General features: G+C 39.9%; 1 long non-coding RNA gene across 1 annotated transcript; it reads left to right on the top strand.

The window, feature by feature from the left end:
- The first annotated feature begins 697 nt into the window (after nucleotides 1-697).
- On the top strand, nucleotides 698-1,926 carry LOC131227680 (uncharacterized). The gene is made up of 3 exons (XR_009162440.1): nucleotides 698-862; nucleotides 1,094-1,190; nucleotides 1,869-1,926. It is a non-coding gene; the product is annotated as an uncharacterized LOC131227680 (long non-coding RNA).
- Nucleotides 1,927-11,868: the final 9,942 nt, after the last annotated feature.

Below are 11,868 nucleotides of genomic sequence, written 5' to 3'. Positions count from 1 at the left end.
TGCTTGCAACAGGAGTGGCCGAATTATGAAAGTTTGATCAAGATAGTGCTTTGTTGACCATCAGGGGTATGCATGGGTTGTTGTGTTTTGATATAATCCTGCTGCTTCTTATATTCTCTTATGATTCCTTGCCTAATGTTGCGTTTGTGCATATCTCTTGACTGGCATTGGCTCCAGAAATCATTCAGAAGGCAGGATCACAAGATTGATGGGAAAGCTTCTTTTTTTTTTCTGATGAAAGGTAGAGTTAAATTCAATCACTAACCTAAGAGGCATGCTACCTGCAGACACCCAATACAACTGTCTCATGAATAGTTGAAACACGTACTGATGATCCATGCCCTACATCACACTGGCCTCATGATGAATGTGTCTTCACCTAGGATTGTATGTCTATTCATCAGGTGAGCCACACTTGTGTTGAGAAAATGGATAGTTAAAAGTCACCTTATTAGTGGACCGACCATATTTTGAACTAGGAAACTTTCACCAAGGGTTGGACCTGATGAATGGATTGGATCTCATACATGTATGCCATACTGACACATGTGAAAGGCCTTCTGGTTGTACACTGCGGAAGTACAGATACAGGAAGCATTCATCTTGACTCCATTTCCATCAAATGAAAATTTTCTATACATTGTCTAATATTTCCAATTTTGTGTCTACTTTATTTATATACTACCTCCACTACAGCCAAAGCATGGGGTTATATATGTTCATAGGAATGTATCAACTTGTAACTGTAACATTCTCTAGAAGTTCAGTTAATAGTTATAAAATCACTACCTTATGTGCAAGAAATGCAAAATCGGTTACAGCTGTTGCAAGAAATGCTCACTGATGTGAAGTGTAGATTGAGGTGCTGTTGTTATCTTTTGCTGGAGTTTGTAAGAGTTAAAAGTTGTTGCACTCTGTGTTTGTATTGCATGCATACACACACACACACATGCAGCCTAAATATTTGTGTGAACATGAAGTGTTTTTTAGAATCCCTTGTTGACTTGGCATGGGAACAGAATAATGGAAATTCACAGAGTATTATATTTTTTTTTCTTTTTCTTTTTTTTTTTTTGTTTATTTATTTTGTCAGTTGTTGGACTGTACCAGGAAATGTCAATAATGCACTCCAAATCAGAGTAATGGAAGAATCTCTGATGAAATCTCTTGATTCACATCGAGAACACTAGGTAATTCTATCTTCTTTGTTTTCAAGATCTATATGCAATAGCTGGCATTATAAGCAGAGGCTTTTTCCATATTATCTCTAACAGCCAAGGCATCCAAGGAACTGAGAGAGATTACTTGGCTGAGATAAGTTATAATGGAGCTAGACCAATACGTTGTATTAAAAATTAAAAATAGATGGAATACTATTGAACACATATTTTGATAGTTGTACTCTAACTTATAGGCATTTTTACGTCATAAAAATCAACTAAATTTGAAGAGGATGTATCACCTACAATCAGTTGTATGCTGCAACGCAGCTTTTTATGCAAAAATTTTAGTTTCCAGATTTGCCTATAAAAATAATATCATATTTTCAAAAGCAAAGTGCTTACAAAAGGGTGGCGGATAGCTTTTGGAGAGCTGATCATGGACCCTTCTTTGCCAATCAACCATTTAAAGTCAACCCCAACTTACTGGGAGAAAGGTTAAGATGATGATGGTGATAATATACTAGTAAGCCTTTGGATGTCCATCTTTTAGATTCTCTATACAAAATGGAGAACAATCTCTGTATACAAAGCTATGCATCATTCTTTCCCATTGAGGCTATAGGATCTATGGGTTTGGATTTTATAGTAACCTCAAACAGTAATATTAGTGGAAATATTTCTGAAAATGTTTGGCAATGTCTACAGGGGCATCATTGTCTGCAGTTACCTAATCATGGCAACATACGGAAGCTTAAGTGAAGATCAGGGGCAGCTCAACATTTTTGGGGGCCTTAGGCAAGTCATAAAAATGAGGCTTTTTAGTTTAAAAAATAATAAATTCAAAATTAAACCATAAATTTGCTTCTTGCCTTTTTAGATGCAAAATTACTAATTAAACTTTTGTATTCAAGTTTACCCAATAAATCAGTTTCGATAGATAAAATTGCTAAACCGTTTAATCTATCTTGAGATATAATTGTTCGTAAATAATTTTTTTATAATCTTTAGTTTTGAAAAACTTCTTTCTGCAGATGCAACTGTAATAGGTATGGTAAGTGGTATTCTATATGCAATAAAACAATTTGGAAAACAATCTAATTCTTTTATTTGATTAACTATTTCAATTGGAGTATTAATTTCTGTTTTTGCAACTTATTTTAAAACTTTTAATTCCGAAAATAAATCCAAACCGTTAGAAAAATGAAGTTAGAATTTAATTTAGAAAAATGACGTTAGAATTTAATTTTTTGAAAACTTAATTAGCAATAAAGTAGGTAGTTGTGGTCCTAGGTTTTAGAAGAAGAATTTATTGGGAATGATGCTATTATTTTGAAAAGAGATGATAGAGTTAGACTGTTATTATTGATAGTGCTAGTTTATAGGATTTGTTTTTTATTTTCAATTTCAAATTTGTAAACTAATTTTTAGATGTTCCTATTTTGTAGGCCTTTCAAAAAGTTTTATTTCAAAAAATTTAGGCTTTTTTACTTCTTCTTAATTTTAATTTTGCTATAATATAGGACCTTCATAATTAAGAAATTTTTATTTTGCTATAATATAGGGCCTTCATAATTAGGGGGCCTTAGGCGATTGCCTCACCTACCTACCCCTTTGAGCCGCCCCTGGTGAAGATATTGACTGATATCTACTTTCTGATGGCTTAATGGTACATGCATGGTTTTCTTAATGCATGTGGATAATAACTAGTTTTATTGAAAAATAAATAAATTAATCCAAGTTACTGTTATGTTGCAGAGATGCTGCATACTTGGTGGAATTTTTAGATACAGGTTGAACCTCGAACTCCAATTCCCCATTGACAAATGGGATACAATTTTGCTCCTTCCAACAAATACTGTTCTATGAACGGATCTAACCAAACTTCTATTCAATACAACAGATTGGATTAGAGAAGCTAGACCTGATGCCTCTCATCCATGTTCAAGTCTCTGAGGGAAAAGGGGATACAAGTCGAAGTAAAGGTTGTCTTCTCTGCAATTGAGGGCCTATGACTCAGTTCATTCATGAATGAAGCCCACTTGACTGCATGGTCAAATGATCAAGACCACCACCGATCTGCTTGCCCCTACCATTGTGGATGATTGTACAGAAGACACTGATGGGAGAATCTGTGCTTCCTAATTAAGCTGCATAGTCAGATAATGAAGACCACATGTCTGCTCACATCTATCGCTTGTGGGTGATTGTACAAAAAAGACGTGCAGATAGGAGAATTCTACCTGTCTGATTTTCTCTACTGAGTGTAGACTATTGGCTGAATTAATTTTTCATCACCTGTTTGCTTGAAGGCTGTTACTCAGAAAGATAGGATTGTCTGATTGATGTGATATTTATACAGTTGTCTGTCAACCATAGGGCTTATAATATTGACATACCAGATAATACACCCATGAGCTGTGCAGGCCAAGTCAAGCAGTGGACCCTCGGGCATAAGGGCAAGCACCAAATTGAAAAATGAGTCAATACGTCTCTTGTTTGTCAAGGGTTGGAAATTTTGTCTTCAAAAGGGATTCTTCAAATTGAAAATGGATGTTCCTCATCGCTTGTGAGTTCATCAGCTAGCTAGGCTTCATAAATAGCTTTTGGGAAGGAATGGTTACTTTACTAGCTGTTTGTAGCTTTATCCATGTGTTCGGTTAGAAAGCCAGTGTATGTAAAACAGATCAGCAGTCTAACTGTTATGCTTTTTACAAGTAATCAAACAGGTTTTATGTGTGATATTTATGTTAAGGAATTGATCGGCCATTGTATTTATTGTTTGGCTGTGGATATTTCTGTTTAACCTGTTGATCATACTATGAAATTTGCTGCGTTCAGTTCAATGTTGATTCAATTCAGTTCACTGATTCTCTAAGGTTGTGTTTGGAAATTTGGATATGCAAGTGATTTGAATTGCAAACACAATCAATAAATGACAGAATTGTAACTAAAGTGCTGAGTTTAGTTCACTGTCAATTCAGTTTAGAACACTAGAGATGAGAGAAGTGCCGAGAAAAACACAGTAGCCAGTGGTAGATCTTCGTGTGAGAGCGCAACCAGCCCAATCAGCATCCGAATAAGCACGAAGGTCCAGAGTCGCCGTGGAGGAGAAGAACAGTGATCGATCTAGAGTTCCACGTAGGTACCGTATGATACGTAACACCGCAGTCATATGAAGAGTCCGAGGAGCAGAAACAAACTGACTGACGACTTGGACAGCATAGGCAATATCAGGGCGAGTCATAGTTAAGTAAACCAGACTCCCAACCAAACGACGGTATAAGTCGGGCTGTGCAAGTAGATCACCATCGTCGCGGCCATAATGAATGTTAAGTTCTAAGGGAGTCTGAACTGTTTTCTGATCTGTCAATGATGCCAAAACGAGAAGATTCTTGGCATATTTACGTTGGCTAACCAGGATCCCACATTTAGAACGTGAGATGTCAAGCCCAAGAAAGTATGTGAGATGGCCGAGGTCTTTCATCTTGAAGGAGGATTGCAGAACTTCCTTTAAAGCCGAGATGCCAGCAGTATCGCTACCAGTCAGTAGGAGGTCGTCAACATAGACCAGAACAATGACAATTCCGTGAGCAGTGATGCGCAAAAATAAGGATGGGTCATGACCACTTTGAGTAAAGCCAGCACCCGTAACAACATCGTGAAAGCGTTGGAACCATGCCCGAGGTGCCTGTTTGAGGCCGTACAGGGCTTTCTTTAGACGACATACCTTATTGTCAGGGATTAAGGAGCCAGGAGGAGGTTTCAAATACACGGTTTCTTGAAGATCTCCATGAAGAAAGGCATTTTTCACATCCATCTGAGCGAGTGGCCATGAGCGAACAGAAGATATAGCCAGAAGAGTACGAACAGTTTTCATCTTGGCCACGGGAGCGAAAGTCTCATCATAATCAATTCCGTATTCCTGTTTGTATCCCTGAGCGACAAGTCGAGCCTTGTATCGATCCAATGATCCATCGGACTTGAGTTTGACCGAATAAATCCATTTGCTACCAATTAGTGTTGAGGGTCAAATATTGCATATCAGACCCATTTATTACATAGATTTACACACATGATACCGCTTAATGGCCTGATTAATCGTGTTTATAATGCAGAGTGTATGTACGAGCTTGGACCGAAATGGGTGCTGTATCCAGAGTAGCATTCATGGCAGACATAGAGCATATCAACCGATCAGGCGCTCGATGTTCACGAGCGGAACGACGAATCGAGGTAAGTTCGGGATCAACAACGGGTACAGTAGGTTCGGGTTGAGTAATAGGTGGTGGATCTGTATGTGGTCGACGTGAGTAAACCTGCAACGGACGAGGGAGAGTACTTAAGGCAAATGGAATTTCTGGAAAGGCAGTTAGACTAGGAGAGTTGGGAGTGTGCGGAGGAGGAAGAGATGAATGAAAAGCAATGTGCTCAAGAAAAACAACATGTCGTGAAATCCGAACACGACAAGAAACCGGATCATAACATCGAAAACCCTTCTGAGTTTCCCCAAATCCCAAGTACATACATTTAATCGATTTTAGAGATAATTTGTTATGCTCACGTGAAGCCAGGTGAACATAACAGATACAACCAAAAACACGAAATGTGGAATATGCAGGAGGTAAGTCGGTGAGAATAGAGTAAGGAGATTTACTGTTCAGAACTTTGGTTGGCATCTGGTTAATCAAGTAGACGAAATGTAACATTGCTTCCGCCCAGAAAGAATGAGGAACACTCATAGCTGTCATCAGGGTGTTGGCAGTTTCAACAATATGACGATTTTTTCTTTCAGCCACCCCGTTCTGTTGTGGAGTATCAGAACAGGTGGTTTGATGAATAATTCCATGCCCTTGAAGAAATGTACGAAAATTAGTTGAGAGATATTCCCCCCTGAGTCAGAGCGGAGAGTTTGAACTGAAACCCGAAATTGAGTCTCCACCATAGAGTGAAATAACTTGAATTTTTCAAAAACCTGTGACTTCGATTGTAGAAAGTAAATCCAAGTGTAACGTGTGAAATCATCAATGAATATTACATAGTATCGTAACCCAGAGAGAGACATAATTGGTGAAGGACCCCAAACATCCGTATGCACAAGTTCAAACATAGAAGATGATTTTGTAGTACTTAGGGAAAATGGAACACACTTACTTTTTGAAAGACAACAGGAAGAACAAGAATAATCCAAATCATTTTTATTAAGAGAAATATTCCCTAACATGCCAGACGAAATTAACTGAAGTAACCGATCGGAATGTGGATGACCCAGGCGAAAGTGCCATAGTTTCCACAATTTATTTGCTGAAGAAATATCTGATGAAGAAGGAGAAAAGAAACAACGGGCCGGAGTGACAGATGGATCAAAATCCAGCACGTACAGACGACCATGCCGCCTACCCCTCCCAAGTACCTTCCCCGTCGCCAGATCCTGCACAAAACAACAGTTGGGAAGAAATATGACTAAGCAATTATTTGATGTGAGTTGACCAACTGAAATTAAATTTGAGGAGAGGTTAGGGACATGAAACACATCACGAAGGGTGAACTGACGATGAGGGAGAAGGAGAGAAAGTCAATGATCCAACAGATAAATAGGTAGCAAGGTGTCCCGTATCGGTATCGGTTGGCGTAGGTGCCTTCCGAAACCGATACGGATACGGGGCGTAACGGTGATACGGGGGTGTAACGACAATGGTGCAATTTTTTTTTGCTAAAAAATATGAAAAATATGGATTAAATCCAGAATATTCTAAGCATTCCAAATATGCATTTATTTATAAATTGGAACATGTTTATAGTAGTGTAACGGTCCACTCTTTAGTAAGAAGTTGTATCGAACTGTCTGATTAATTTTTTAACCAGGTAACTTGAATTTGACTAAAAAATTCATATATTTAATTTTTTAAATATGTAATTTATATACTTAACATCTTGATATCATTTCTCCCAATAGTTCTTTAAAAAAATGAAATTAAATTCAGGTAGATGGCGTTGCCAATTTGGGGCTGACTTGGAGGACCAATTTATTTTCCCAATCAGCCTCAAATTCATGCCATTTATTGTCATTATCCCACTTATAAATTGGTGGATGTTTATTGGATAGTGAATCATAAAAATAAAAAATAAAAAATCATAAGGCCCTATTTTTAAAAATAAAAGTTCACAAATTAACAATTAAAACTATTCAAATAATTTAATTTTGGCATTGTGAGTTAGCAATTGCAATCCATAATTTAATTGTCAAATTTCAAGTTAATATATGTCTCGTGTACAATTTTTTAAGGCTTGAATTAGGAGGGACTCAGATGTAAAGTGCAACACACGTGTCAAAGTTTTTTGAGCCTCACCCGTGATGAATGTGTTATATCTACACCATCCATCCATTTTGCTAAATAATTTTAGGGCATGAGCCCAAAAATGAGGCACATCCAAAGCTCGGGTGGATTGCACCGTAAGAAACAATAATAATTAAATGTTCACCGTTAAAAATTTACTGGGGGCTAAAAAAGTTTTAGATTAAGCTAACATGTGTGTTTTCCCTTCATCCACGTCAATGTGACTCAATTAACAGGTTAGATTGAAAATAAACATTATAGTGGACTTTAGGAAAATTTTAATAGCGAGTATTCTATAACCACTATTTCCTATGGTGTGGTCCACCTGAGATTTGGATATTACTAATTTTTTGAATCCTGACTTAAAATGACGTGGCAAAATGGATGGACGATATGGATAAAATATATACATTACAGTGAGGCCCACTCGGGTCTGATTGGATGGAAAATAAACGTTACCGTGCGCCCTAAAAATCATTTAACCATGAAAATCATTATCCCTGCTGCTATTTTGGTGTGGTCCAGATGATCTCTGGATATAATTCATTTTTTCGCTGGTGCTCTAAAATGATCTCTGAAAATAGGTGAACGGTGTAGATGTAATAAATACATCACTGTTGAGCCCATATAACTTTGATCTCCTTTTGAACCGTTTGTACAACTCGGAGCTCGAGGAGTGTCAGCGCTCGTCTTTTGCGTGACACGTACCCACAGCAGTTAGTCAGCCGCTGCAAATAAATAAAACAAAAAAAAGGAGAGAGAGGGAAACGAAAAGAAAAAAAGAGGGAAAGAAAGAAAAGAAAAAGAGGGAAAGAAGAGATTGAGAGAGAGAGAGAGAGAGAGTGGGAGAGAGAGGAAGAAGAAGAAGAAGGCTGCAGCCGCAGCCGCAGCAGGGTCACAGCTGTCCGAGAAGAAGAAGAAGAAGAAGAAGAAGAAGAAGAAGAAAGAGAAGAAGAAGAAGAAAAGAAAGGAAAAAGGTAAGGTTTTTTTTTTTTTTTTTTTGTTTTTGTTTTTTCGTGCTGGTAAGCAGGATGTCCGTAACGGCCGTTATGGCTCGTAACGGCCATCGGCCACAGAATTCCATAACGGCCGTTTCAACCTCTTGTAAAGGTCGTAACAATCCATGCATTACGTATCGGCCGTTACGGACGATACGTAACCGATTTGGGATACCCTCGATAGGTAGTCTAGTGCCATCCGCAATAGAAATAGCCTGATTTTTGGTGTAGGGACGAATGTCACGAAGATGTGATACAGCACCGGTCATATGATTAGAAGCACCGAATCGAAGAACCATGTAGAAGATGGGGATATACGTGAACCGGCCGCAGAAAGGGCCTGAACTATTTGCTGGATCGCAGGAGTCAACGGAGATGAAAGGCCTTCAACAGAAACAGTAAATCAGTAACAGTCGGCTCGGAAGAAATAGTGGCAGCAGTAGCAGAAAGAGCACGACCACGGCCACGACCACGACCACCACGTCCACGGACGGAAGAAGATGCATATGCACGTGTACGGCAGTCTTGAATGCCATGACCAGTTCGTCGACAATAAGCGCACCATTCTTTGCATTGAGCAACAACATGACCCACCTTGTTGCAGCCGCGACATGTTAAAGGAGAGGAGCCACGCGTTGATGTAGTGGTGGACACAGCAAGCACCATATCAGAGGATCCCGGAGTCGAGGAAGGAAGTGATAGAACTTTCAGTCGTTGTTCCTCAGCCAATAGATCATTAATAACTGAATTCAAAGAAGGAGTGGGGCTACGGTTCAAGAGAGCAGCTCGACAATGCTCGAATTCCGGACGCAGTTTCATAAGAAATTGGCGAACTTGCGCACTCTCGCGCATAGTTTGGAAAATCCTAAAGTCATTAGGAAATATTGGATCCATCAAGGCCATCTCAGTCCAAATTGTGACAATTTTAGAATAAAATGTTTGAATACTGTCGTCACCCTGAGTAAGGTTAACGAGATCCTGTTCCAGACGATATGACCGGGCCGCATTACTTTGTTGATAAATTGTCTGAAGATGCTCCCACATTGCCTTAGCCGTGCGATGAGGTGTGAGGCCAACAGCAATGGACCGATCGACTGAATCGAGAATCCAGGTAATAATCCGTCCATTGTTCATTTCCCAATCAGCAAATTTATCGGCATCCGTGGAAGTGGGAATAGTAACAGATCCATCAATTAGTCCCCACAAACCACGACCCTTCAGGAAGTTCTGAAAATGGATGGCCCATAGTGAATAGTTGGTACCATCAAAACTACACCTTGGGGCCTCTGTACGTGATGAGTTCTTGTCCATTGATCGGAGTTAATATAAAGCACGCAAAGAGTTGCAGCAGAAGAAGAATAGGAACAGCAACAGGACAGCAACAATTGTAGCAGAAGAAGAAGAGGAACAGTAACAGTTGCAGCAGAAGAAGAATAGAAACAACAACAGGACCTGTGGATCTGGAAAATGTAAATCCAGTGACGCAGCAGGATGTTCGGATCTTCAACAGGAGTGATCGGACGCGCAACAGGGGGTGGTCGGACGCGCAACAGGGGGCGGTCGGACGCACAGGGACGCAGCAGCGCAGGAATCCGGCGACGCAGCAGCGCAGGGGGTGGTCGGACACGCAGCAGGGGGCGGTCGGACGCACAGGGGGTGGTCGGACGCGCAGGGGGTGGTCGGACGAACGGTCGGACGCGCAGGAGGGGGCCGGATCTGCAACAGGGGCGCGGGACGACGCAACAGGGGTGGCCGGACGACGCAGGGGTGGCCGGACGACGCAGGGGTGGTTGGATCTGACAGGTGGTGCCGGATTTGGATCAGTGATGCTCTGATACCATGTAAACCGAGACGAGCTGAAAGCTTTTTGTGTATTTGAGACAACCCAAAGGGGTTGAATATATAGAGATTACAGCATCTATACAAGGAAAGAAATAAAATCAAAATCAACTATATAAGGTATGCTAGCTATACAAGGTCTATACAAGGTATGTTCACTGATTCTCTAAGGTTGTGTTTGGAAATTTGGATATGCAAGTGATTTGAATTGCAAACACAATCAATAAATGACAGAATTGTAACTAAAGTGCTGAGTTTAGTTCACTGTCAATTCAGTTTAGAACACTGATTCTACTGAGATTGCGTTTAGATACACAACTGATAAACACTCATCCAATCAATAAACGACCTTTTTCTAAGTAATTGGCTGAGTTTCAGTTTGCTATCAATTGAATTCAGCACACTGATTCCCTAAGGATGCATGTGGAACTTTATGCAACTAAGTGGAATTGCAAACGCTCACCCAAGCATCTGAATTGTAACTACAGTTTGGTTGTTTCCACTTCACTGAGTAATTAATGCAATTGAATTAGTCGGCACTGCCAGATGCAGCCTACTTTTGTAGACCACTACATTCACAGGTTGAGATTTCTTTTTTACAGCAGCAAATTCATGAGTTCAATTTATCAAATTGGAGAAAATGGTAAATTGTGTTGTTTTTTTTTTTTTTTTTTTTTTTTACACACGCACTCACATCCCCACACGCCCACGCACTCACACCACACAGTGGAATTTCACCACAATCGGTACTCGAACCCATGACCTAGTGTTGAAACGAGTAGGGACCCCAACCAATTGTATTGTGTTGAATTGCAATTCAATATGATTCAACCAATCCCAAGTGCCAGATGATTTTCAATTTTCACTCATGTTTATAATCTTTATTATTCTCAACATCAGAATGGTTATGCCAGGGCCTGTGCCAAGGACTGAGCCCAGCCAAATTAATAATACACCCTAAAGGGGTTGATGGGCCTCTAGGGCCAAATCCAGCCTGGTTGGTAGATGGTCGAACTTTCAGGTCCAAGTCCATCACCAGGCATGAAAATCAAGACCAAGCCTGTAAATGGTTGGACCAGGCCCAAAAGCCCAGAGGCTGGTCTGACCCGTTTATGGCACTTTTGGGTCTCAATTAGAGAAATCAGCTGAGGTTTGGGTGACCTCCCACCCCTAGTCAAGGTGGTTGCAGCTAGCCTGGACTCATAGTTACATCCAACTGCTGTGGGTTCTCCAGCGTATGGTCTTTCATCCACCTGTGAGGTTTTGCCGAGTGTCTAGTGATTAAGTCTAAGTTCAATTCAAATTAACAAGCGAAAATGGGAGCAGCTAGTGATTGAATCTAAGAAATATCCTCCAAGAGACAGAATCATGAGGGTAGTTGTATTAGAACACTTGGGCACTCGAATTCCCCCCATCCAAATAACCCTGAATGTTCTAATACCACTACCCTTATTTTTTAAACTCTCAATTAATTGAAAGCATTTTTCACATCTCATCTTCATGTTATTAATCTTTATTTGTGTTCTTTACTTC

This window comes from Magnolia sinica, chromosome 15 (genome assembly GCF_029962835.1).
Source record: "Magnolia sinica isolate HGM2019 chromosome 15, MsV1, whole genome shotgun sequence".
Classification (NCBI taxonomy): domain Eukaryota; kingdom Viridiplantae; phylum Streptophyta; class Magnoliopsida; order Magnoliales; family Magnoliaceae; genus Magnolia; species Magnolia sinica.
This window is presented reverse-complemented; position numbering and strand designations above follow the sequence as displayed.